Source organism: Chiloscyllium plagiosum, unplaced genomic scaffold, assembly GCF_037043375.1.
Source record: "Chiloscyllium plagiosum isolate Xiang-an unplaced genomic scaffold, Cpla_swu_hap1 HiC_scaffold_17, whole genome shotgun sequence".
NCBI classification, from domain to species: Eukaryota; Metazoa; Chordata; class Chondrichthyes; order Orectolobiformes; family Hemiscylliidae; genus Chiloscyllium; species Chiloscyllium plagiosum.
The window spans coordinates 50,578,001-50,602,455 of NW_028270155.1; the positions used below are offsets into that span (position 1 = coordinate 50,578,001).

A 24,455-nucleotide genomic window follows, 5' to 3' on the forward strand; every position below is an offset into this window, starting at 1 on the left:
GTAAATGATTCCATGACACAATTATGAAGAACACCAGGGTGGTTATCTCAAGGGTCACTTGCCAATGTTGACAAGGCAGATGATCTATAATCTATGACAGTTTGTGGAAATATATTGTGCAAATAAGCTGCCACATTAATTACCACAGTAACTACAGGCAGAAGTTTCCAAGTTCCAGGCTGAGAGATTGGGAGGTGGGGTGTGGGGCAAGGGACAGTAAATTAGTTGAGAGGAGTATCAGGATTCCACTGGGCATTTTCCCAGTATCATACTTCATTGCTCCTATTTTGCGAAGTGGACAACATTTTGGCAACAGCGGGCTAGCACGCCTGTCACATGGGGACGCCAACAGGCAGCGTGGGGCAGTGTGCGGGTAGGTGGGGTGGAAAATGGAACCAATGGTACATCCAGGAAGCTGTGGGGCAGGAAAGGCTGTACTCCAAGTGTCAGCAACCTTCCAAAGGACTTTCACATCCAAACATCCAAACTTTCTCATCCAAACTTAGCTGTGCCAATTCCCAAGCTTTTCTCTCCCTTGGTACTACTGAAGGTTCAAGGCTATCAGTCTTGTGACTGGGCCAACAGAATGGAGTGCCTGTTCACCGTAATTACAGTGGACCCACATCTGGCCAACTGGGAGGCTGCCACGTGTGAACTTGAGGCCTATGTCTCACATTGTCAGTCTCTCTCATTCCCTGACCCTTCCTCTCATCGAACCTCCAGCTCACTGCCTCTCAGTGGATACAGGCACTGGAGATGCTTGGGGAAAACGAGGAACTAATCTACATTGGGTATTGGAGTTAGGAAGGCATGTTGCAGCTATACAGAGACATTGGTTTGGCAATATTTCATGCAATTCTGGTCTTCCTGTTACAGGAACAATGTTGCAAAACTTGAGAAGGTTCAGAAAAGATTTATAAGGATGTTGCAAGGGTTGGATGGTTTGAGCTATAGGGAGAGGCTGAATAGACTGGGGCTATTTTCCCCAGAGGACCGGAGATTGAGGGTTGACCTTACAGAGGTTTATATATCATGAGAAGCATGTATAGGGTAAATAGACAAGGTCCTTTCCCCAGGATGGGGGAGTTCAAAACTAGAGGGCATGGGTTTTAGGTGAGAAGGGGAGTATTAAAAGGGACCTAAGGGGCAACATTTTCATGCAGAGGATGGTGTGTGTATGGAATGAGCTGCCAGAGGAAGTTGTGGAGGCTCGTACAATTACAATATTTAAAAGGCATCTAGAGGAGTATATGAATGGGAAGGGTTTAGAGGGATATGGGCCAAATGCTGCCAAATGGGACTAGATTTATTTAGGATATCTGGTCGACAAGCACAAGTTGGACCGAGGGGTTTGTTTCCGTGCTTTGTAGCTCTTTGATTCTATGACTGTAAATCAGAGGGTCAGCAGTGATAGGAAGGGGCAGGGAACATCAGAAACAGCTCCTAAATCATTCCATTTTTTAGATTAGTTACAGTGTGGGAACAGGCCCTTCGGCCCAACAAGTCCACACCGACCCGTGGTAGCGCAACCCACCCAGCCCCATTCCCCTACATTTACCCCTTCACCTAACACTACGGGCAATTTAGCCAGGCCAATTCACCTAACCTGCACCTTTTTGGATTGTGGGAGGAAACCGAAGCACCCAGAGGAAACCCACGCAGACACAGGAAGAATGTGCAAACTCCACACAGAGAGTCACTTGAGGTGAGAATTGAAGCCGGGTCTCTGGCGCTGTGAGGCAGCAGTGCTAACCACTGTGCCACCGTGCCGCCCAACCATTTTACATGGCATGATGCAACTGGTGTGAAACAACTTTAAAACAAAAAAAATTAATGCTAATCATGAATAGAGGTGTTCTAAACTGACTGACATTTCGTCCTTGTTGGGATTATTTATTGACAACAAACCAATTTTATGCATGACAAACTACGCAGAGTCCAAGCTAGTGCTTCTTCACTAGAGTCTTCATTTCATCAGGTCTCTTTATCAAGTTATCATGTGCTTTGGACACTGTCAATGACATAGCTTCCTCTAAACATTCAGGACTTAACCCTTCACAATGTTCTATGGGAATGACTTGAAAAAGGAACACACTGAATAAAACCATAAGACATAGGACAGAATTAGGCCATTTGCCCCAACAAATCTGTCTACCATTTGATCCTGGCTAATATGTTTCTCAACCCCATTCTCCTTATAACTCTTGATCCCCTTATCAATTAAGAATCCATCTAACTCTGTCTTAAAAACACACAGCCTTCTGTGACAATGGGTTCCACACATTCACTGCCCTATGGTTGAAGAAATTCCTCCTCATCTCAGTCCTAAAGGGTCATCTCTTCATTCTGAAGCTGTGCCCTCAGGTCTTCGTCTCTCTTACTCGTAGAAACACCTTCTCTATGTTCACTTTATCCAGGCCTCTCAGTATCCTGTAAATTTCAATGAGATTCCCCCCTCATCCTTCTAAACTCCATTGAGTACAGACCTGGAATCCTCAACTGTTCCTCTTATGACAAGCATGGGATCATTCTTGTAAGCCTTCTCTGGATGCCTTCCAATGCCAGTACATCCTTCCTTGGATATGGGGCTCAACACCACTCAAACTTTTCCGAATGAGATCTGACCAGACCTTTATGCAGCCTCAGCAGTACATTTCTACTCTTGTATGCTACCCATCTTGAATTGAATGGTAACATAACATTTGCCTTCCTAACTGTCAACTGAACCTGCATATTAACCTTAAGAGAATCCTCAACTAGGACTTCCATGATCCTTTGTGCTTCAGATTTCCACTACAGGAGCGATAATCCCGCCATTAGAAAAACTGGGCCAAAGTATTTATCTCTTACTAAGCCTTTCTTGGTCTTTTATCTACTGAGATACTTCTCTGAAGGAATAAATTACAATAAATCTGTCGGTAGTTTTAAAATTCTATTTGCAGCCAAATTAAAATTTTTCACTACCATAATACACTTCACTGTTTTTTTTGTGAATACCACTGCTGTAGTTTAATACCTGACACATCTGATTTATAAAGCTGAAATGTTCTACTTTGACTGCAGTTTTTATGGTACTGTGGATATTTTTGGCTGTTATTTTCATGCCTGAACTTTTAACACCTTGGCCAAAAGCATGAAAATTTCAATCTATTAATATGTTAAAATCAGTACTGACCCAAGCAGGGACGCTGGAGTAGTTTCTGAAGTACTTTACTGCTGATAACTTCCTTGCACTATCGCTACATCTCATGCAATTCAGATTGTCTCTTCCAGTCACAGGTTGGGGAATTCATAAAAGAATCTATATTCCTTTAACAAAAACTTCCAATATGTTGAGTGGTCATTGGTAATGTGACCTAAATAAACTTGTGTAAAGAAAGCACTGGAGCCATCAATAACATTTCTATTCAAGATTATTGTGCAACCTCTGTTTCTTAATGAGAAGAGCTAACTGGGATTAAATATTACTCAGGAGTTTAAAAAAAAATCATCTTCTACATGTCTGAGAAGGATTCACTACTTAACATGAATTGTTAGAATGGTTTATAATTATAAAAGGTCATTTTAATTACTTTTATTCTGTTCAATAACTGAATGCACTCTGAAAGTGTCACACAAGAACCATATCCAATATATATCTGAAGACAACTGTGTGACCTAAATGGCAAGTTTTACATTTGTGTGAAAAGAAGTAAAACACAAAGCAGACTCCCCCATGCTGAATCTTGACAAGAATGATCACATAGTTGGGGGAGATGATAATTTCAGTCCAGAAACCCACTGTCCACTGCCTGATTGAAAAGCTTGCCTTTCAGTGGGCAGAAGGTTCTGGAGCAGCCGGAGGTAAGTTTATGCTAGTGCTGTGGGAGAGTGACATTAATACAAATTGTAATAATGTAGTTGAGTCCATGGTTCTGCCATCAGTAAGAGAGAAGATACTGTACCAATCCAGAATGAGTATATGAAGAAACAGGTCTTAGACACTACACAAGAGATCTGTATTTCAGAATCTACTTAGTGCCGATATAAACAAAGGAGTGTTACAGTGCACGACGAATTGAGACCCTTCCTTGGGGATAAGGAGCAGGTAGCCCCAGGGACAGTGTATGCACAAAAACCTACAGCCTGAGATCCTCCAGTGAGGAATCTCAAAGTGCAGGTAGAAGTATTGGCTTAAAGCACAAGGTAAAGCAATGATGGTAGCTAGGGAAAAAAAACTTCCAGAGCCAGGAACTGAGATTAAAGTAGAGTTCAAGAGACACCCCTAAAAGGGAAGACTTTGAAGGCAGGGCAGAACTTTGGAAGACTTTGAAGGTGAAGCTGAGAAAAAAAATGGATAAACTCCAACAGTAGGCCAAGACCCTGGAATGCTCAGAGAAGAAAGCTGTAAAAAGAGAAGATTCAAAGGAAGGGAAGAAATCTTGGAAGACTTCAATTGCAGAGCTACCAAAACTCCAATGTGTGTGAAAAAAGAACTTCAAAAGACTTCAAAGTCAAGCCACAAACCAGCAATACTCTGGAGATAAAGACACAGAGTTGGAGCACTTCAGCAGTAAGAAGGAAAAACAACTAAAAGGTGCAGGAAGCACAGCTCATCAGGTTCACGTGCAAATCACTATGAAACTTATCGTCACAGAGCACAGGGTGGCATGGTGGCACAGTGTTAGCACTGCTGCCTCACAGCACCAGAGACCTGGGTTCAATTCCCGCCTCAGGCGACTCTCTGTGTGGAGCCATTGGGAAGTAGTGACCATAATACAATAAGCTTCAATCTGCAATTGGAGAGGGTACAATTGGAAGTGACAATATTTCTGTTTAATAAATGGAGCTATGAGGGAGGAGCTGGCCAAAGTTCAATGGTGCAACACCTTAGCAGGGATGACAGTGGAGGAACAATGGCATATATTTCTGTGTATAATGCAGAAGATGCAGGATCAGTTCATTCCAAAAAAGAAGAAAGATCCCAGGAGGAGGCATGGGTGGCCGTGGCTGATGAGGGAAGTTAAGAAACATATAAAGTTAAAAGAGAAAAAGTAAAACATAGCAAAGATAAGTGGGAAAACAGAGGAATGGGAAGCTTTTAAAGAACAACAGAGGATTACTAAGAAGGAAATACGCAGAGAAAAAATGAAGTACAAAGGTAAACTGGCCAAAAATATAAAGGAGGATAGTAAAAGCTTTTTTAGGTATGTGAAAGGCAAAAAAATGGTTAAGACTAAAATTGGGCTCTTGAAGACAGAAACAGGGGAATATATTATGGGGAACAAAGAAATGGCAGAAGAATTGAATTGGTACTTCAGATCTGTGTTCACTGGGGAAGACACAAGCAATCTCCCTGAGGTAACAGTGGCTGAAGGACCTGAACTGAAGGGAATTTATATTTGCCAGGAATTGGTGTTGGAGAGACTGTTAGATCTGAAGGTTGATAAGTCCCCGGGGCCTGATGGTCTACATCCCAGAGTACTGAAGGAGGTGGCTCAAGAAATCGTGGATGTGTTGGTGATTATTTTCCAGAGTTCGATAGATTTGGGATCAGTTCCTGCGGATTGGAGTGTGGCTAATGTTGTACCACTTTTTAAGAAAGGTGGGAGAGAGAAAGCAGGAAATTATAGGCCAGTTAGTCTGACCTCAGTGGTGGGAAAGATGCTGCAGTCTATTATAAAGGATGAAATTATGACACATCTGGATAGTAGTAACAGGATAGGTCAGAGTCAGCATGGATTTATGAAGGGAAAATCATGCTTGACTAACCTTCTGGAATTTTTTTGAGGATGTAACTCTGAAGATGGACGAGGGAGATCCAGTAGATGTAGTGTATCTGGACTTTCAGAAAGCTTTTGATAAAGTCCCACATAGGAGGTTAGTGAGCAAAATTAGGGTGCATGGTATTGGGGGCAAAGTACTAACTTGGACTGAAAGTTGGTTGGCTGACAGGAAACAAAGAGTAGTGATAAATGGCTCCATTTCGGAATGGCAGGCAGTGACCAGTGGGGTACCGCAGGGATCAGTGCTGGGACTGCAGCTTTTTACAATATATGTTAATGATATAGAAGATGGTATTAATAATAACATTAGCTGATGATACTAAGCTGGGTGGCAGGGTGAAATGTGAGGAGGATGTTAGGAGATTACAGGGTGACCTGGACAGGTTAGGTGAGTGGTCAGATGCATGGCAGATGCAGTTTAATGTGGATAAATGTATGGTTATCCACTTTGGTGGCAAGAACAGGAAGGCTGATTACTACCTAAATGGAATCAATTTAGGTAAAGGGGCAGTACAGAGAGATCTGGGTGTTCTTGTACACCAGTCAATGAAGGTAAGCATGCAGGTACAGCAGGTAGTGAAGAAGGCTAATAGCATGCCGGCCTTCATAACAAGAAGGATTGAGTATAGAAGCAAAGAGGTTCTTCTGCAGCTGTACAGGGCCCTGGTGAGACCACACCTGGAGTATTGTGTGCAGTTCTGGTCTCCAAATTTGAGGAAAGACATTCTGGCTATTGAGGGAGTGCAGCGTAGATTCACGAGGTCAATTCCTGGAATGGCAGGACTATCTTACGCTGAAAGACTGGAGCGATTGGGCTTGTATACCTTTGAGTTTAGAAGACTGAGTGGGGATCTGATTGAGACATATAAGATTATTAAAGGATTGGACACTCTGGAGGCAGGAAACATGTTTCCGCTGATGGGTGAGTGCCGAACCAGAGGACAGAGCTTAAAAATATGGGGTAGACCATTTAGGACAGAGATAAGGAGAAACGTCTTCACCCAGAGAGTGGTGGCTGTGTGGAATACTCTGCTCCAGAGGGCAGTGGAGGCCCAGTCTCTGGATTCATTTAAGAAAGATTTGGATAGAGCTCTCAAGGATAGTGGAATCAAGGGTTATGGAGATAAGGCAGGAACAGGATATTGATTAAGGATGATCAGCCATGATCATAATGAATGGTGGTGCAGGCGCTAAGGGCTGAATGGCCTACTCCTGCACCTATTGTCTATTGTCTATTGAGTTTGCACATTCTCCCTGTGTCTGGGTGGGTTTCCTCTGGGTGCTCCGGTTTCCTCCCACAATCCAAAAATGTGCAGGTTAGGTGAATTGGCCATGCTAAATTGCCCATAGTGTTAGGTGTAGGGGAATGGGTCTGGGTGGGTTGCACTTCAGCGGGTCAGTGTGGACTTGTTGGGCCGAAGGGCCTGTTTCCACACTGTAAGTAATCTAATCTAAAAAAAAGTCACTGATGAACAGAAATGCAAATATACGTTTAGATCTCAAAGAAACAGTAGATAAAGTACATCAAAATTAAGTCTGGAGTGAATTTTGGCAAAAAATCCATAAACCTATCGAAATATTTCAGCATAGTGAAGCAGAAATATCACATAATTCTGCAAGTAGGTACTAAAATTATTGTGATATATCTCACAGCTGGTAAGAAGTTTACCTTAAAAGACATGCTCATGATTTCATCACAGCACAGCATGGGACCTAATGGAATGAAGTTCTCAGACTCCATCTCAACTGGAGCCATTTGAAGAATGACAGGCTGACAGAACTGTGAAACTGTTTGTAACTGAATAGCTTAATATTAGCCCAGGCATTAAAGCGCCTATGACTTATGTATAGATAGGAGGTGTAATGAACATCTCACTCAGTACTACATTGTCTGTGTTTAGTTCATATGCGACGAAAGCTGACATAAGAATTTCTGCGTCAGGTACAAATACTCTGCTGGAGGCAAAGCACACGCCAGACTGGCATTCAAAACTCATCCGGTTGTATACCCCCAGGACATTTCCTCATCTTTTGATGGGAAAAATAAAATCCCAGTTAAACAGTACAATTGCAAATTATTAAATGTGGTAGAATACTCATCATTTGCCTGCATCAGTAGTAGACTCGCCAACTTTAAGGGCATTTAAATGGTCGTTGGATAGATATATGTACGAAAATGGAATAGTGTAGATTAGATGGGCTTCAGATTGGTTTCACAGTTTGGTGCAACATCGAGGGCCAAAGGGCCTGTACTGCCCTGTCATGTTCTATGTTCTATGTTCTATGTTCTGTGTTCTATGTTCTATGCAGAGGTGCAATTGGAACAGCACAAGAAGCTTGGCACATTCACTTGATCAATACTCTTGACACGACTCAATGTCCATCATTTTTATCTTTCAAACATTGTGGCTACAGTTTGTACATGAAGCAATGCTAGATTTCCCTTCTCTGTGATTCTTTACTATTGAGGAAAGCAGCAATGTTATGGGGATACTAATAACAACAATAACTACTGCTACTTGTATTTCATGCAGAAGAAAATTGCAAGGAGCTTCACTGAGATGGCAACAGAGTAAAAGTGGACACCAAGCGTTTGGGAACATACAGTGACCAAAGATTTGGTCAAAGAAGTGAATGGTGAGGATATTAAACAGGAGATGGGGTGTCCAAGTAGGTAAATTGCAAATGTGATCTCTGACTATTTGAGGATACTGTTGGCTGCTGATTGTGGGTCAAAGGAAAGGGAGATGTCTGTGCCTTCTAGCAGCCATTTTGCGAGGCTCTTTGTGTTTCGTTTTAAATACAGATTGGCTTTCTTTACAAATATATAATGTAAATCAAAACTGCCATGACATTTCATAAATTAAGAGTTCATCTCATGAAAATCTTTAATCAGTTTCCCACAAAAATGGGTCTCTGACTCAAAAACAAACCTGGCTTCTGCTTCCCACCTTCATGACAAAACGTCAGTCCACTATGTAAGAACAAATACAGATGCTGGAATCTGTACTGAAAACAACAAATGCTGGAGAACACAGTGGGTCAGACAGCATCCACTGAGAATCAGAAAACTGATATTTTAAATCTGATCTGTGATCTCCAGCATTTGTTGTTTTCACTTCAGTCCGTTATTACAGACTCATCTAGTGCAAGTATAAAAGTAGAACTGACATAATCTGAAGTAAGTCAAACTTTTTTTAAAAATTGGACTTTATGGCCTGGAATTTCTTGGAAGGTTTGTTATACATTAAAGTAGAGTTGTACTCTTGAATTGAATTGTATTGAATTGAATTTATTGTCAAGTGTACCGAGGCACAGTGAAAATCTTTGTCTTGCAGGCAATACAGGCAGATCACATAGTTAAATAGCATAGATCAGTAAATAGTAGGTAAACAGAGGCAAAACAAAAACACAGGTACGGAGTTTGTGAGTCCATTCAGTATTCTAACAACAGTAGATAGAAACTGTTTTGAAACCGGCTACTACATGTGTTCAGGCTTCTGTACCTTCTCCTCGATGGTAGAGGTTGTAGAAAAGAATTGCCAAGGTGGGATGGATCTTTGAGAATGCTGACAGCCTTTCCTTGACAGCGGATTCTATAGATGGGAGGTTGGCCTTTATGATTGTCCGGGCTGAGTTCACCACACTCTGTAACCGTCTCCGATCTTGAATGATACAGTTGCCATACCAGGTAGTGATACATCCAGACAGAATGCTCTCGATGGCACACCTATAAAAGTTGGCAAGGGTATTCGCCGTCATGCCAAATTTTCACAGCTGCCTGTGTAAGAAAAGACACTGCTGAGCCTTTGTAACCAGTGTGTCCACATGAAGAGCCCAAGAAAGTTTGTTGTTGACGACCACTCCTAGAAGCTTGTCACTCCCCACTTGTTCCATCTCTGCACTGTTAATGTGTAGGGGGGCATGAGTAACATCTCGCCGAAAGTCAATAATGAGTTCCTTGGTTTTGTCAGCATTGAGAGCTAGGCTGTTCTCAGTGCACCATTTTTCCAGGTCTTCCAACTCCTGTCCGTAGTCTGTTTTGTCGCCATCTGAGATTCGACCAACTATGGTGGTGTCATCAGCGAACTTGTAAATAGCATAGCCTGGTATTTGGCGACGCAGTCATGCGTATACAGTGAGTACAGCAGGAGGCTGAGTACACATCCCTGGGGGAACTTCAGTGTTGAGTGTTAGTGAGGATGAAATATTGTCCCCAGTCTTCACTGATTGTGGCCTGTGGATCAGGAAACAGTTGCAGAGAGTGGGGCTTAGTCCAAGATCACTAAGTTTAGTAATCAGTATCGAGGGGATAATAGTGCTGAAGGCTGAACTGTAGTCAATGAGTAGGATTCTTACGTAGCTGTTCTTGGTGTCAAGATGTTCTAGGGAGGAGTGAAAGGCAAGTGATATGGCATCTGACATGGATCTGTTGATCCGATAGGCGAATTGGAGTGGATCAAGAGTAGTGGGGAGGCTGGAGTTGATTAATGCCATGATCAGCCTTTCAAAGCATTTCAAGACCACCGAAGTTGGGACCACTGGGCGGTAGTCATTGAGACATGCTGCCTGAGCCTTCTTAGGCACAGGGATGATGTTGGCCCTCTTGAAACAGTTGGGGCAGTGACCTGCTGCAGGGAGAGGTTGAAGATGTCCAAGAAGACTTCTGCCAGTTGATCTGCGCATGCTCCTTTGATTTCTGAAGAGGTTCACAAATAGATTTACAAGAAAATGTTGCTATATTCAAATTTTCTGATACTTTTGCACCACCTCAAAATTTATGTCTGTCAAACTCCAATGTAGCTCATCAGCATAATCTTGTTTCACGTGAAAAGTTAGAGAAATTGTGTTTCCTACATTTGATTCTGTTCTGAATTCAAAAAGAAGCAGGGCCCACATTTAATACTTCCACTGTTTTGTAATGCTTTTTTTAAAAAATAATTTTCTTTATTTCTCCAGACTAAGGCTTTAGGTGTACTTTTTACAGTTTCAGGCTTTTTTTTCTGTATGGCATCAGAATATTTACATTGAAAAAGGAAAGCCTCAATGATTGCATTTTCTTAAACATGCTATGCTTAAAAGGTTTTTTAACCTCAAACTTTTAAAAGAAGATGAAAAGGGATCTAAAGAAAGAAGATGATGTGTATTCCAGAGTTTACATGGGCTCCAGTTAACTGCATTAGTTTCTGCTTTAATTATGCCAGTTTTGAATATCTATGCTTCAGCCTCAATTGTCTTCCCAGAGATGGTGCAGAAATCAATGTAAAAAAAAATCAGAAGTTCCTTTGTTGCTATGTTGCTGTTCCTCTTTGGTTTGATTTACACCATGTTTCAAGAAAATGTTCAGCTTAGTTTCAGAAAAAAAGATTTATGATGCATTTCTGGTGATGATGATAGACTGGAAAAGCTGGGGTAGTTCTTCTGATGGAAGAGGAGACTGAGAGGAAATTTGATAGAGGTCTAGACAGAGTAGATAATGTAGATTAAAACAAAACTGTCCCAATTGACAGAATAGTCAAAAAAAAAAGAGAATAGAGATTTAAAGGGATTGTTGAAAGTACAGGAACATGAGGAGAAATCCTTTTTGCACAGCATGTGGTTGCAAGCTGGAAAGTACTATCTGAGAGTTTGGTGAAGGCAGATTGAAACATAGATTTCGAAAGGGAACTGGATAAAGAACCTGTAGGGTAAGCATTTTAGTGCTACAGGGAAATGGGTTAACTAAATTGCTCTTTTAGAGAGTGGGCATGAAATGAAGGTCTGAATGGCTTTATTTCATGTTGCAACTATTTATGATGTTATTAACATTTTACTTATTCAGTCACAGGATGTGTGCTTTGATGTCTGGATCAGCATTCATCAAATATTGAGCAGAAAATTAATTGCATTGCATTGCTTCAAGTATCAACTTTAACCATCTGTAACAACAAGAGCTTCTATTTATATAGCACCTTTAATGCAGTTAAATATCCCAAGGCACTTCGCTAAAACTTTACCAAATAAAATTGGATGGTGAACAACATATGTAGATATACCGGTCAAAGTTGGACCTTAAATGAAAGACCAAGATTTTGATCATGTGCTACACATTTCCTTATGGGCTGGGTGTGAAACTTTGGGATGAATCTCATGGCTTTTTCTTTGGATAATTGCAAGTTGTGTTGAGTTTATTGGAGGAATTCTCATTCTAAAATTTTGTCAAACTCATCAGATTAATTTTTATGCCCGTCTTTTTGGCGTGCATCACATCTGATTTTGACTTCCATCTGACTACCTGCCATTCTGAGAATAACTCGCCACTCACTAGGAAGGTGGAATTGACTGGAATCCCTGTCACAGACATTATCTTGAAAAGACTATTGTATACTCAAACAAGCACTGTCTTTCCAGTGCTGCCCTGCGCAATTCCTGACCTATGCCCTGAACGTGGCAGACAGAGGAAAATTGCTGCCCACTTGTGCTGGCAGGGTCCTGAACATCCTGCTGGACAGGATGATGTAAATGAGGGCCTTTGCCTTCCCCCAAGATCAGGAATGGAAGTTGTGACAGCAGACCATGACAGCCTGGTCCAAAATTCCCACCTGAGTTTGTGCAGTCTCAGTTGCCTGGAAGAAGCATTGTAGAAAGAAGATAATCCCTTCTGCACTCCACCATTGTAAGTACCACTATCTTCTCACCAATGCCTCACACTTATCCTGTCTCTGCTACTGTTCCCACTTCCCACCTGACACTCCAACATTCTCATTATTGCTTGAAACATCATCCCACTCACCCTGACCCACTGCAATCCCTGACACCACTAATCCTGTATGCCTTTTGCACTACCTACTCACTTACACCTATCCATACAATCAGTAATACTTGTACCACCAGCATTCATCTTCATTAGTAACTGCTTGTCTCTTGTTTGTGGTACGTCATTCTAGCTTTTCACTCTCCATGAGGATTCTGGTTCTGGGCATGCTGATCAGGCCTTGGATTGGCATTGGAGGATACCCTTGACTTAATGTGGCAGGACCCCCTGAGAAATGGCTATTCCGTTTATCTTGACTAACGCTAGCTGAAAACTATGACAAGCCTAGCAAGCACCTCACCATGCCACTCATGAAAAGCTTAAAAGCGGGGGGGGTGAGATAATTTAATCATCGAGATGGCCTCATCAGATGTCTCACCTGATTCTGCCACACGTCTTGTCATAGCTCACATTACTCAGGCCCCTACAGGATTCCATCATTTGTTGACAACTCTCATGGGAAGCACTGAGCAAGATGTGGAAGGTGTGGAACCCAATATTATCCAACCTGAAGATATTGCCAAAAGGAAACAGTCTCAGCATTCAGAGAAATGGTTGGAGTCAATTGCTTCATTGACAACTACAACTTAACATTTACAAAATCCAAATTCCAAAGCTGCAACAGATTTGGATCCTCATATTACTATTTATTGGGCCAATACTTAACAGAGAAAATTACTGACTCGCATTAAAAAACCTAGTACAGTATCTAGCACAGAGCACAAGATTGCAGAGGAACAGACAGCAACAGGAAACAATCATGCAAAAGACACATGATAAACATTGCCTCTGTTTCTTTTAAATCAGCCCATCAATGTTACAAACTTTACATGCTGCCTAGTAGGGAAGAATAAAAAGTAAATTATTGGAGTTTCATGTGTCTTCCCGATTTGAACTGCAACTAAAACAGAAGTGGCAGTGATCTGCGCTTGACTCTGGATGCAGTTTAAAAAGAAAACACAAGGTAGTGCTTGAGAAAGTGGAGATTGACACTGTTCCAGGTACAGCTGGGCACACATTAATGAGTCTCACACCCTTTCAGCATTGTGAAATCTTACACTTGAGTGACTGTTTACATGCGTAAAGCTATATTTGTGTACATATATATAAACACAATAGATAAGTCAAATATGATGGGAGAGGCACAAGTGTTTACTTATTGCAATATATCTGTCTAAACGTTGAACTTAGCACAAATTATTTTGTGTTAAATCTGTCATTTAGGATGGTTCAGAAAATAGTTTTTCGCCCGTCCCTATCTGCTGCCATTATTTCACAGATTTGTAATGTTTCTCTGTGTTTAAGCGTCTATTATATTTGTGCAAAACTGAAAGTGTAAGTCCATTTCTAAATGGTCACGAACCACATTAAATAACCTATTAATAGGTTAAATTGGCTGAGTAAGGTCCATATCTGTACTGCCAAAATGAAGTCTATCACCTTGGACCTCTTATGTTTACAATTCAACCTCAGATTGCTGTTTTAAAAATTAAATAACAGGAAATAGCTGAAGAATGAGTCACAAAATAACCATAAAGCACATGCATTACAGTTGGAGAGACAAAATGGTTTCGGTGTAAGCTGCTTGCTTCTATTCTATATGAAGGCATTCCCTTCCTATTATGGTTAGGAGAAGGTGAAGCAGAGTGCCATGTCTATGCAGGGGCAAGTGCTGGGGAAAGAAAGGTCAAGGACAAGTAGATCCTGCTACCTCTGTTTGAAATAATAAATAAGCTGACTCACCAGAGGGGAATCATTAAAAATAATTTGCACAAGCTTTCTGTTCAGCAAGCTCTTTTGATACAACATTTCCTTCAGTGATTATCACTGCGGACATGTTCCTGCCATATGGATAGGAGCTGGGCTGGGAGGCTTCCCAATACCTGAGTGGTTAATTAAGAGCTGTTGCTGGGCCACAAGAAGCAGGTTTTAAATCCCTCTACACTATCCTACAATGAGTAGCTTTTTGCAGGCTAAGTCACAAGGGACAGTCAGAAGCGCAGGGTAATTATTTGAGATAACATACAGCTGAAGTGGGGGATTGTGCATTTGAAAGGAGGTGACGGTAGAGAAAAAAACTCTATAGTAAAAAGGTCAACATTTCTTATTTTTTAGCACACTGTTGACAGTCTGTAATGTCTTTTTGGAATGAAAGACAATGTTACCAGTTTTATGAATATCTCATTTTGAATTCGACTTTGCAATTCTAAGTGTGGAACTGCCAAACCAATCTGAATAAGCTATTCTTACCTGTCAGAGTATTCTGTTATGACTTTGATCGCTACTGTTGGAAAATAGTCAGGCTTTCTCCAATAATCTGTGAGAAAAAATACACTCACAGGGAGTAGAAACCTTGATATATTATGGGAAGATACGTCCTGTCTGTACAACATTTCAACTTATGTAAGTCAAAAACCTTCAACACTTTCATAAGAGAAAAAAATTATCACCAAGGGTGATGAGAGCTATCATCCTAGCAATCCAAAATCTAATTCAATAATATCAGCTCAATGACAAAAGCAGGGCTGTCAATGCAGAAGGAGGGTTATGAGGGTTATGGGTTCGAATAAAGGTGGGCAGATGTCTGATAATGAGACAGAGACATGCAGATGCTAATATCACTGTTCAGCAGAGCAGGATTGGCTTTGTTAAGCTGACCCAGGTAGCAGCTGTGGACTGTCAGGTTTTTGGAATGCTAGTTTCTCTTGATTCTCATTTAAGATCAGATTTGTATGCTGTCTGTCAGTGAACTTTCCTCACAGGGAACTGAACCCCAGAGTTATCAGTTTCATTTGGACATAACTAGATGTCAAAAGAAGTTTAAGTTGTTTGAGGAACCACGGTGCGCGCCTCACATTGATTGATGCTTTCATTTCTCAAAAGGCGCTCTTGATTCACCGGTTATCTCTGCAGCATTTCAATAACTGATTTGATTTTAAACTTCAGGCAAAGGAGTATCTCTATTATGTTCGCAATTGTGCTAATTCCCTGCACTGTTCTGATATCGTGCTGTCCTTATTTTGTGTCAAGGTGTGTCATATTCTATTGGTACTTAATTAACAGTGAATAATATTGAAGGCACACAATCTAACGCATCATTCTGAAACTGTGAGACATTTATAACACATTTTTTATTTATTTTTCTTAAACAGCATACAGTTCCTCTATTCTTTTAGCTTTGTTTTTCCTAAGCAATATACCATTCTGTGATGAAGAGGAAAGGCAATGTGTCATTCTCTCAGAGTTGTAGCAATACTATTCTTGAGTGATAGAGTTATCAGCAGTGGTAACAAGCAGTACTTACACATTAGTAACTATGCTTACTGATGCCCAGTTTGGTCTCCCCAAATAGCATTCACCTTCAAACATCCAGCCTTATTTTAAACACAGACAAAACAGTTGAATTCTAGAGGTGAGGTGTGAAAGACAGCCCTTTATATCAAGGTAGTCTTTTACTAAGACTGGCATCAAGGTACCTTAGTAAAATTGAGATCAGGAAATCAGGAGAGAACCCTTTACATGTTGGAGTTATTTCCAGCACAAAGGGACATAGCTGTAGTTATTGGAGGCCAATAGCTCTGCCCCACGACACTGCTGCAGGAGTACCTTAGGATAATGTCTTAGCCTCAAACATCATCGGCTGCTTCATTGATGACCTTCTTTCCATTAGAAGGTCGGATGCCTACTCATGATTGTGAAATTCCAGTCTCAGTTCCTCAGACAATTAAGCAATCTGTGCATATTTGCTGCAAGATCTAGAAAAGCATTCAGGCAAAGGCTGATTAGTGACAAGTAATACTACCACTTAGCAAGTATGATGAGGTAGCAGTCCGGAAGGGATCATGCAGGCCTTGCTTCATGTTAAAACACTGAGTATTGGAAAAAAAACTGCCCATTCACAAAATCAATATCTAACCAGACTAGACAGATTCTGTGTATAAAGGATGTGTCCGATGGTAGGGGAGTTCAGAAGCAGGGGTCATAGTGTAAGGATAAGATTAGATTAGATTACCTACAGTGTGGAAACAGGCCATTCGGCCCAACAAGCCCACACCGACCCTCCGAAGAGCAACCCACCCAGACCCACCCCCCTCTGACTAATGCACATAACACTATGGGCAATCTAGAATGACCAATTCACCTGATCTGCACATCTTTGGACTGTGGGAGGAAACCGGAGCACCCGGAGGAAACCCATGCAGACACGGGGAGAACGTGCAAACTCCACACAGCCAGTTGCCCATGGCTGGAATTGAACCTGGGTTCCTGGTGCTGTGAGGCAGCAGTGCTAACCACTGAGCCACCGTGCCGCCCCAAAGGGTTTAACACTTGAGGATTGAGATGGGGAGACATTTTTCCACCCAGAGAATGGTGAGCCTATGGAATTCACTACCACAGAAAGCAGTTGAGGCTAAAATATTATGTTTTCAAGAAGGATGTAGATATAGCTTATGTGACTAAATGGATCAAGGGATATGGGGAGGAAGGTGAGATTAGGGCATTTAGTTCGATGATCAGCCATGATCATAATGTATGATGGAGCAGGCTTGAAGGCTCAAATTACCTACTCCTGCTCCTAGCTTCTATGTTTTGATGTTGACAGGAAATATCAATGTCAATTAAAGTTCACATCACAAAGGTTCCAGGTGATGAAAATTTCCAAAAGGAGAGAATCAACATCCACTCCCAAGCCCCACCATCCCCTCATCACCACCAACACCCTTGAAAGTCAATGGCATTATCATCAGTGAATCCTCCATCATCAACATCCTGGGGATCAACAAGAAACTGAATTGGATCAGCCATAAAAATACGATGGTTACAATAGGAGGTTAAAGGCTGTACATTCTGAGATGATTAACTCACTTCCTAACATCCCTAATGTCTTTCCACCATTTTCAAGGCACGAGTTAGTAGTGTGCTTGAATAATCTTCATGTTCCTGGATACATGCAGCACTAAAGAAGTTTAATAGCATCCAGGGGAAAAACAACATGCCTGACTGGCATTCCACCCACAGTCTTAATTATCCACCATTGCTGCATTGCGGGTATAGTATGTACCACAGACAAAATGTACTATAGGAAATGCTTTTGATATCACTTCTTAAACCTTTCCCACCTCAAAAGACAAGGGCAGCAGGCATCAGGGAATGCCATCGCTGCAACTCTCCTTCAAAGAACCTGCATTCTGACTTGGAAATATATTATTTTTCTTCTATTGTTAACTTGGTCAAAATTATGAAGTTCCCTTCCCAACAGTATTCTGAGAATAGCTACTCTGCCAGGACTGCATTGGTTCTAGATGGCAGTTCACATTGCCTTCTGAAGAACAACTACTGGCAATAAATGCGAACCTTTTCGACGACATTCATCTGCCATGAATAAGTGTAGAAAATGTTAACTGCTAAAAGGTGTGAAAATGCATCCCAGTTTGATTCATTCTGATTTTCCCTCTCCAGGGACAATGTATTGTTTCAATATGATCTCCCAATCCTCCCATACACAGACTGACTGAAATCATGAAAATTTGTGTGGTAGTGAACCTTCAATCAATCATTCTATCAACAGCCCTTTCATGGAACTGTTGCACAATGGGGCTGCCAGGAGCTGGGAGTCTAATTATTAAGATCATGTTTTCTGTGGGTTTTAAAACATATTGCCAGAGATTACATATAAAAAATAAATACTTCTCTAGTAAGTAAAAGTTCTAAAATGGCAGAAGTATTTTGCTTACAAGTCAAAGAAGACCCAGGAGAGCAGTACAGACCCAAAGGATCTTCAGAGAGTGAACTTGTATTATTGACTAATCTGACACTTGCTGTTAGCATAGATTTAGATTCAATAAGCAGTTGCTGTTTGATCTCTATGAGGAGTTGGAAAAGAATCTGTAGCGTTAGTCTCCCATAAATTATGCCCTCTCAGCTAGTGAAAGTGAAACATTGATACTTTTTGTGGCCAAACTGATTTACCATCATTGGCTTTAAATCATAGGGTAGTGCTACACTTAACATCTGACTTTAGGATCTGATTTTGGGAAGAAAAAAAGATTTTTTATGTGAGCCCTGTAATGTTTAAGGCAAAAATAGACCATTCAGACTTTCAATTTGACTTACTATTCAATTAAATTAAGGTTGATCTATACTTTAACTCCAATTTCCTGTTTTAACTCTATATTCCTTGATAATCTTAATTATCAAAATCTCTTCTATCCATTTGGATGAGAAGGGAACAACAGGGTGTTTTTACTCATTTGCAGAATGTTGACATCACTGATGAAGCAGGTATTTATGGCCCACTTTAGTTTGCCTTCAGAAAATGGTGGTAAGACTCCTTAACAAACTGCTGCAGCTTGTGTGGTGAAGGTGCACCCACAATGCTATAAGGTTGAGAGTGCCAGAATTTCAGCTGAACAGCAATGAAGGAATGGTGACATAATTTAAAGTCAAGATCTGCCCATCAAGCTGCCAACAAGTTGGTTAATGAGAAAAAGAAGGAGAAGTGCCAGGGTCAATATTTAACCCTCAACTGATGTCATGAAAACAGATTAACTGCACAGTTATCTCATTGTTGCATGTGGAACTAACTGTGCACAAAACGACTGCCCCGTAAAAACAGTAAAATAAAGCACACAGGGAATTGCACAGACTGGCCTTACTGAAGTTCCATTTTCAGGGATGCAATACAAGTTTGCATCATTTCCAGGGTTCACTGGTTCTTCTTTCTACAAGGTAGAGGGCAGCAAGATTAAAATTTGGCACCATCAGCATAATATGGAAATTGATCCCATGTTTCCTGACAGCGTTTCCAAGAGGAGATGTGAAAGGACAGATGGAGAAGATGGATCTAGAGGTGCATTAGAGATATTAAGAAAAGCAAAGGAGGACAGGCTTCTGGCCATAACATTGTGTTTTGACTGAATCAAATGAGAGTGAAACCTGAAGTCGTTTCCCAAAGGAACACAGCACAGAAGAGAGAGAGAGAAAAATGAACAATCAATAAAGTCAAAGGCAGCAGAGGATTAGGAGAAATAGGAAAACTAAATTTAACATGAGACTTGGGACAGTCAGGTCCCTGCCCTCACAGCCCCAGTGCAAAAGTTGGAGCAGAGCTTGTTCCTGCTTGGTCAGCCCAACCTGCTGTCAATTAATGGCTGCCAGCTCATAATTGGTTTGAGGCAGCCACCCCTACCTATCCTGCTGTGGATAATAGGAGATTGTATAATGGCAACAATAATGAGGACCCATCACCCAAACCCAACCTGCTCAGTATCCACAAAAAAGAGAATGGTGTGGACATCTTATAGTCCAAAGTGTGAAGAGTGCAACTCCTGCAACCTTATGCAGACTAGAGAACTTTGGAAGGTGATTAATACTTTAGCAACTAGGGTCGATCTTTCATGCCCAAAAGACATCACTGTGCCTCACAGATATTAAGAGAATAGATTTGTAATGTTGAATGGTGTTGTGAAGAGTGTTTCTGGATAGCATTTTTCATCAAAACAGTTGCTCCACTTACAACAGTTTTTGATACTAGATGTCCTTCACCTATAATACTTCATGTATTATGTGGGTATGTTGAAGGGCCTCACAGCAAATCAAGTTGGAGCTTCCTTCTGAACTTGCAGGACTGACTGTAGCCCCCTTTTTGGGCTGTCGGACCGAAAGTCTGGCTCTGACTGGTCCAAACAGCCAACACACTGTATTCTAAAGCCGTGATAGATAAATGTTTTTTTAAATTCATTTATAGGAGTGGGCATCACTGGCAGGCCAGCATTTATTGTCTATTCCTAGCCACCCCCCTTGAGATAATGGTGGTGAGCTGCCTTCTTGAACCACTGCAATTCATGTGCTGTGGATTGACCCACAATGCCATTAGGGAGAGCATCCCAGGATTTTGATGCAGCAACAGTGATGGAATGGTGATATATTTCCAAGTCAGAATGGTGAGTGGCTTGGAGGGGAACTCGCAGGTGTTCCCACATATCTGCTGCACTTATCCTTCTAGATGGCAGTGGTTGTGGGTTTTGAAGGTGCTGTCTGAGGATTTTTGTTGAATTTTTGCTGTGCAGCCTGTAGATAGTACACACTGCTGCTACTGAACGTCAGTGGTGGAGTGAGTGGACGTTTGCAAATATGGTGCCAAAAAGGTGAGCTCCATTGTCCTGGATGGCGTCAAGCTCTTGAGAGTTGTTGGAACAAATCTGTGGCAGCAGATTAGCAGACTTACTGCTGACCTCCATTTCAGCTCTGATGAAAAGTCATCTAGACTCGAAATGTTAGCTTGCTCTCTCTCTATGGATGTTGTCTGACCTGCTGTGATCTCCAGCATTTGTTATTTTCAGGACAAATTCCAGCATCTGCAGTAATTTGCTCCTAGAAATTCAAGAGTAAGTTTTATTGTGCTTGAAGTGTATAACTAAATGAAAACCTGCAAATAGTAGAATGAACAATAACAAAACATTGCTTTATAAATTGTGTACATTATACTTATTTTTGTGATGTTAATTCCAGTGAATAGCTATCTTTTAGTTCAACAATCGGGTTCAAAGATTGTTTATTTCTGATTGTCAGGTGATTGATTTTTTGAGTTTTGATGGGTAGGTTCCACTTAGAGGTAAAACTACATCCCACTTCTGGAATTACATTAATCCATTGACAGATGAGAAAACTCCTCGCTGGTTGTGGTTATTGCATGCTTCAGAATGTGCTTTATACCGCATGATACAAACATTGAAAATTTGGTATATTATGAAGTTAATATACTGATGCAACATGTTTATGATATATTGAAGAAGTTGTCAGGATACTAAAGGTGATAAGGGTAGAATTTCCACAGGGATTCTCCCAGTCTCAAGCTATAACACTGATTGTAGATCAGAAGAAACTGTGGAGAAATGCAGTAAATAGCCATTAATGCTTTGTGCTGACATTTCTGCTAATCTTCCACAAAGTAACAGCAAATGGCCAGGAGAAACTCAACAGAAATTCCACCTGATGAAGTTTTAAGGAAAATTTGAAGTAGATTAAGAGTTTATATTACTATCTTTGTTATAATTACATGTTGAATGTGCATGCATTAAATGCCCAGTCTTGCAGATATAGTCTGTTTGATTAAAAATGCTTTATAATGCTTATGTTCAATGGAATATACAATGAACTTTTACAAAAGTCAGTATGCCATGTTAGATGACAGCACTAATATAAATTGCATTTGTACTGGCAACTTTGGATGCTACCACATCTGCAGCTACCTCAATTCCATTGGAAGTAATTACTTCTGATGTTAAAGTTCAATGTGAATTGTCTCCTAGAAATCAGAAAGTAATTCTCTCAAACACAGAAACAATAAAGGTTCTATATTGAGGGCTGCAATTGCAACAGCATTGTAATAATATCTCTGTGTTTTTTCTTTTCTTTCTTTTGAATATCACCACTGAGACTTAACGCCTTCATGTACAATATTTTATAGAAAGATTGCTCTTTGACAATTATGAAGCACTATACAATCAAGTAACATATAGTTAGGGCTCACAGCCTTTCTGACAGTAAAAGCAAGAAACATTATTATCCCACAATAGAATAAGACAGTGATAGCTGAAATCTATACCCAAAATTTATGCAAACAAGCTACGTTAGCAAACTTTTGCATTTCTGTTTTTCGTTCCTGAAGTTGATTTAGCAAACATTTATTGTATGCAATTTAAAAAGAATTGCAAATCTTCAGGAAAATAGTCTATTCAAATTGTGAAATGGATGTGTAACTTGCAACATGATTAATTGAAGATGGTGGGACATAAGATTTCCTTATTCTTTTGTGGTATCATGCATCTTCAGCTTACTGGCAGTGCCTCACTGGTAATACAGGTAGTTCTTCAATAACATGATGGTTGCGTTCTTATGCAACACTGCATTATAGAAAAATTCCACTCTAGAAACAGCCAACACACGTTTTAAAAATTTGCGCTTTAGAAACAGTGCCCCAATTCATCAATCGCATTATAGTGAATTTGCAAAACGTGGATTGTACGGATCGACTTGTAATCCATATCAATAACAGTTTCAGAGATAAAAATAGAAGGCCCTGGTGAAACTCAGCAGGTCTGGCAGCATTCATTGCTAAAGAAATAGTGTTAACATTTCAAATCTAATGTGATGCATAGGTGGAATCTTACAGGTACCTGAGCGACATGAGCTATGGCTAGATTAGTGGCAGAATTGGATGAGAGGTCCAACAAGACCAATTTTGATATTGGGAGCATCGAACTGCATATTTTACTCTTAAGAATTATCACAATTCTCTTGTGAGAATTATCACAAATTACTTGTTGCTTTTTTTTTCTATTTTCAGGAAAATTAATTCATTCCTATTTCCACACATCAAATTGTGCTAGACTTCAATAGGTCTGAGAGAGATTTGATATTAGAATAAAAGAATATAACACATTCATGCAGAAAAATCTAAATGCAGGTTATTAGACTTAGTCTCAACCCTAAGACCTGTACTCTTTAAAAAAAACACCAGTCCTTTACACAGCAAGTGTTTTCTACAAAGGGGGAATAGGAAGCATGAGAAATGAATTTTGGAATAAGCCCTCACATTTAAAATCCAGTCAAAATCCCTCGAAGAATCAAGATTCTCATGCAACTTCAAAAAATGTAAACATACAACATTTATTCTAAAGTTTTGCTTTGCTTTTAGTCATTTTGTTCAGTACTTGTGGTGTACGACTTATAAGTGATCTAGACTCTGTGTGACTTTGAACCAGTGACCCAGGCTTGGATTTTTTAAAGGATTTATCGTCCTGCTTCTCCACTTTGATAGAGATTGAATCTGGGCCATGACCTCAATCTAGACTGGGACCTTTTAGGATAGAATGACAAAGACCTTCTTGGAGAAAAAGACCTAGAAGTTCCGTTCCAGCCATAGCTGTATGAATGGGTGGACTTTCTTCCCTTCAATCATGAATGCAATCTAGTTCTGGACTTGTTCTTTCTGTGATGACAGTCATAAGCATGATGACCCTTTTCTCTAAAGTCATAGTATTGATCAATATGATCAAAAGATCAGCCTGCTGGTGGTCGCTCAAAGTATTAGCAGCAAAGCATTCCTGTTGATAATTGTAGATGGAAGTGTGAGCCACAAACAATCTTGCCATCCAAACCAGGAACAGCATCTTCAGGATCTCGAGGCTTCTCAAAATTCAGAACCGGGGGGTTCAGTGCTATCCACTCTGCATGCTCTAGTACCCTTTTATAGGCACCTGTTCCGAGATTACCTATATAGACTTTGGTTTCCTTCCCTGTGTCCATTCTTCGCCAACTGAAAGTGAAGCCTGCCCTGTCTCTCCCATTTACGTGTATATGCTTAGACATGGTTACACACAATAAACAGTAGTTCATAAATTCATAACACATAGGAGCAGAATTAATCCATCATTCAGCCCACCGAGTCTGCTTTGCCATATGATTATGGCTGATATGCTCCTCGTCCTCATCTTCCTGCCTTCTCTCCATATCCCTCCAACTCATTGCCAATTAAAAATCTGTCTAACTCCTCCTTAAATCTCTCAGACCTATTGAAGTCTAGCACAATTTGATGTGTGGAAATAGGAATAAATTAATTTTCCTGAAAATAGGAAAAAAAAGCAATAAGTCATTTGTGATAATTCTCACAAGACTTAAGCATTATTCTTAAGAGTAAAATATGCAGTTCGATGTCCCAGCATCCACTGCACTTTGGGGTAGCAAATTCCACAGATTCACAACCCTGTGGGAGAAGCAGTTTCTCCTCAACTCTGCTTTAAATTTACTACCCCTTATCCTAAGACGATGACCTATCATCTAGAATGCCCCACAAGAGGAAGCATCTGCTCCACTTCTATGTAATCCACACAATG

At 40.6% G+C, this 24,455-nt stretch overlaps 1 pseudogene; it reads right to left on the reverse strand.

Annotated features, from left to right (window-relative positions):
• Positions 1-23,234: 23,234 nt before the first annotated feature.
• Positions 23,235-23,868, reverse strand: LOC122558736 (uncharacterized; annotated as a pseudogene).
• Positions 23,869-24,455: the final 587 nt, after the last annotated feature.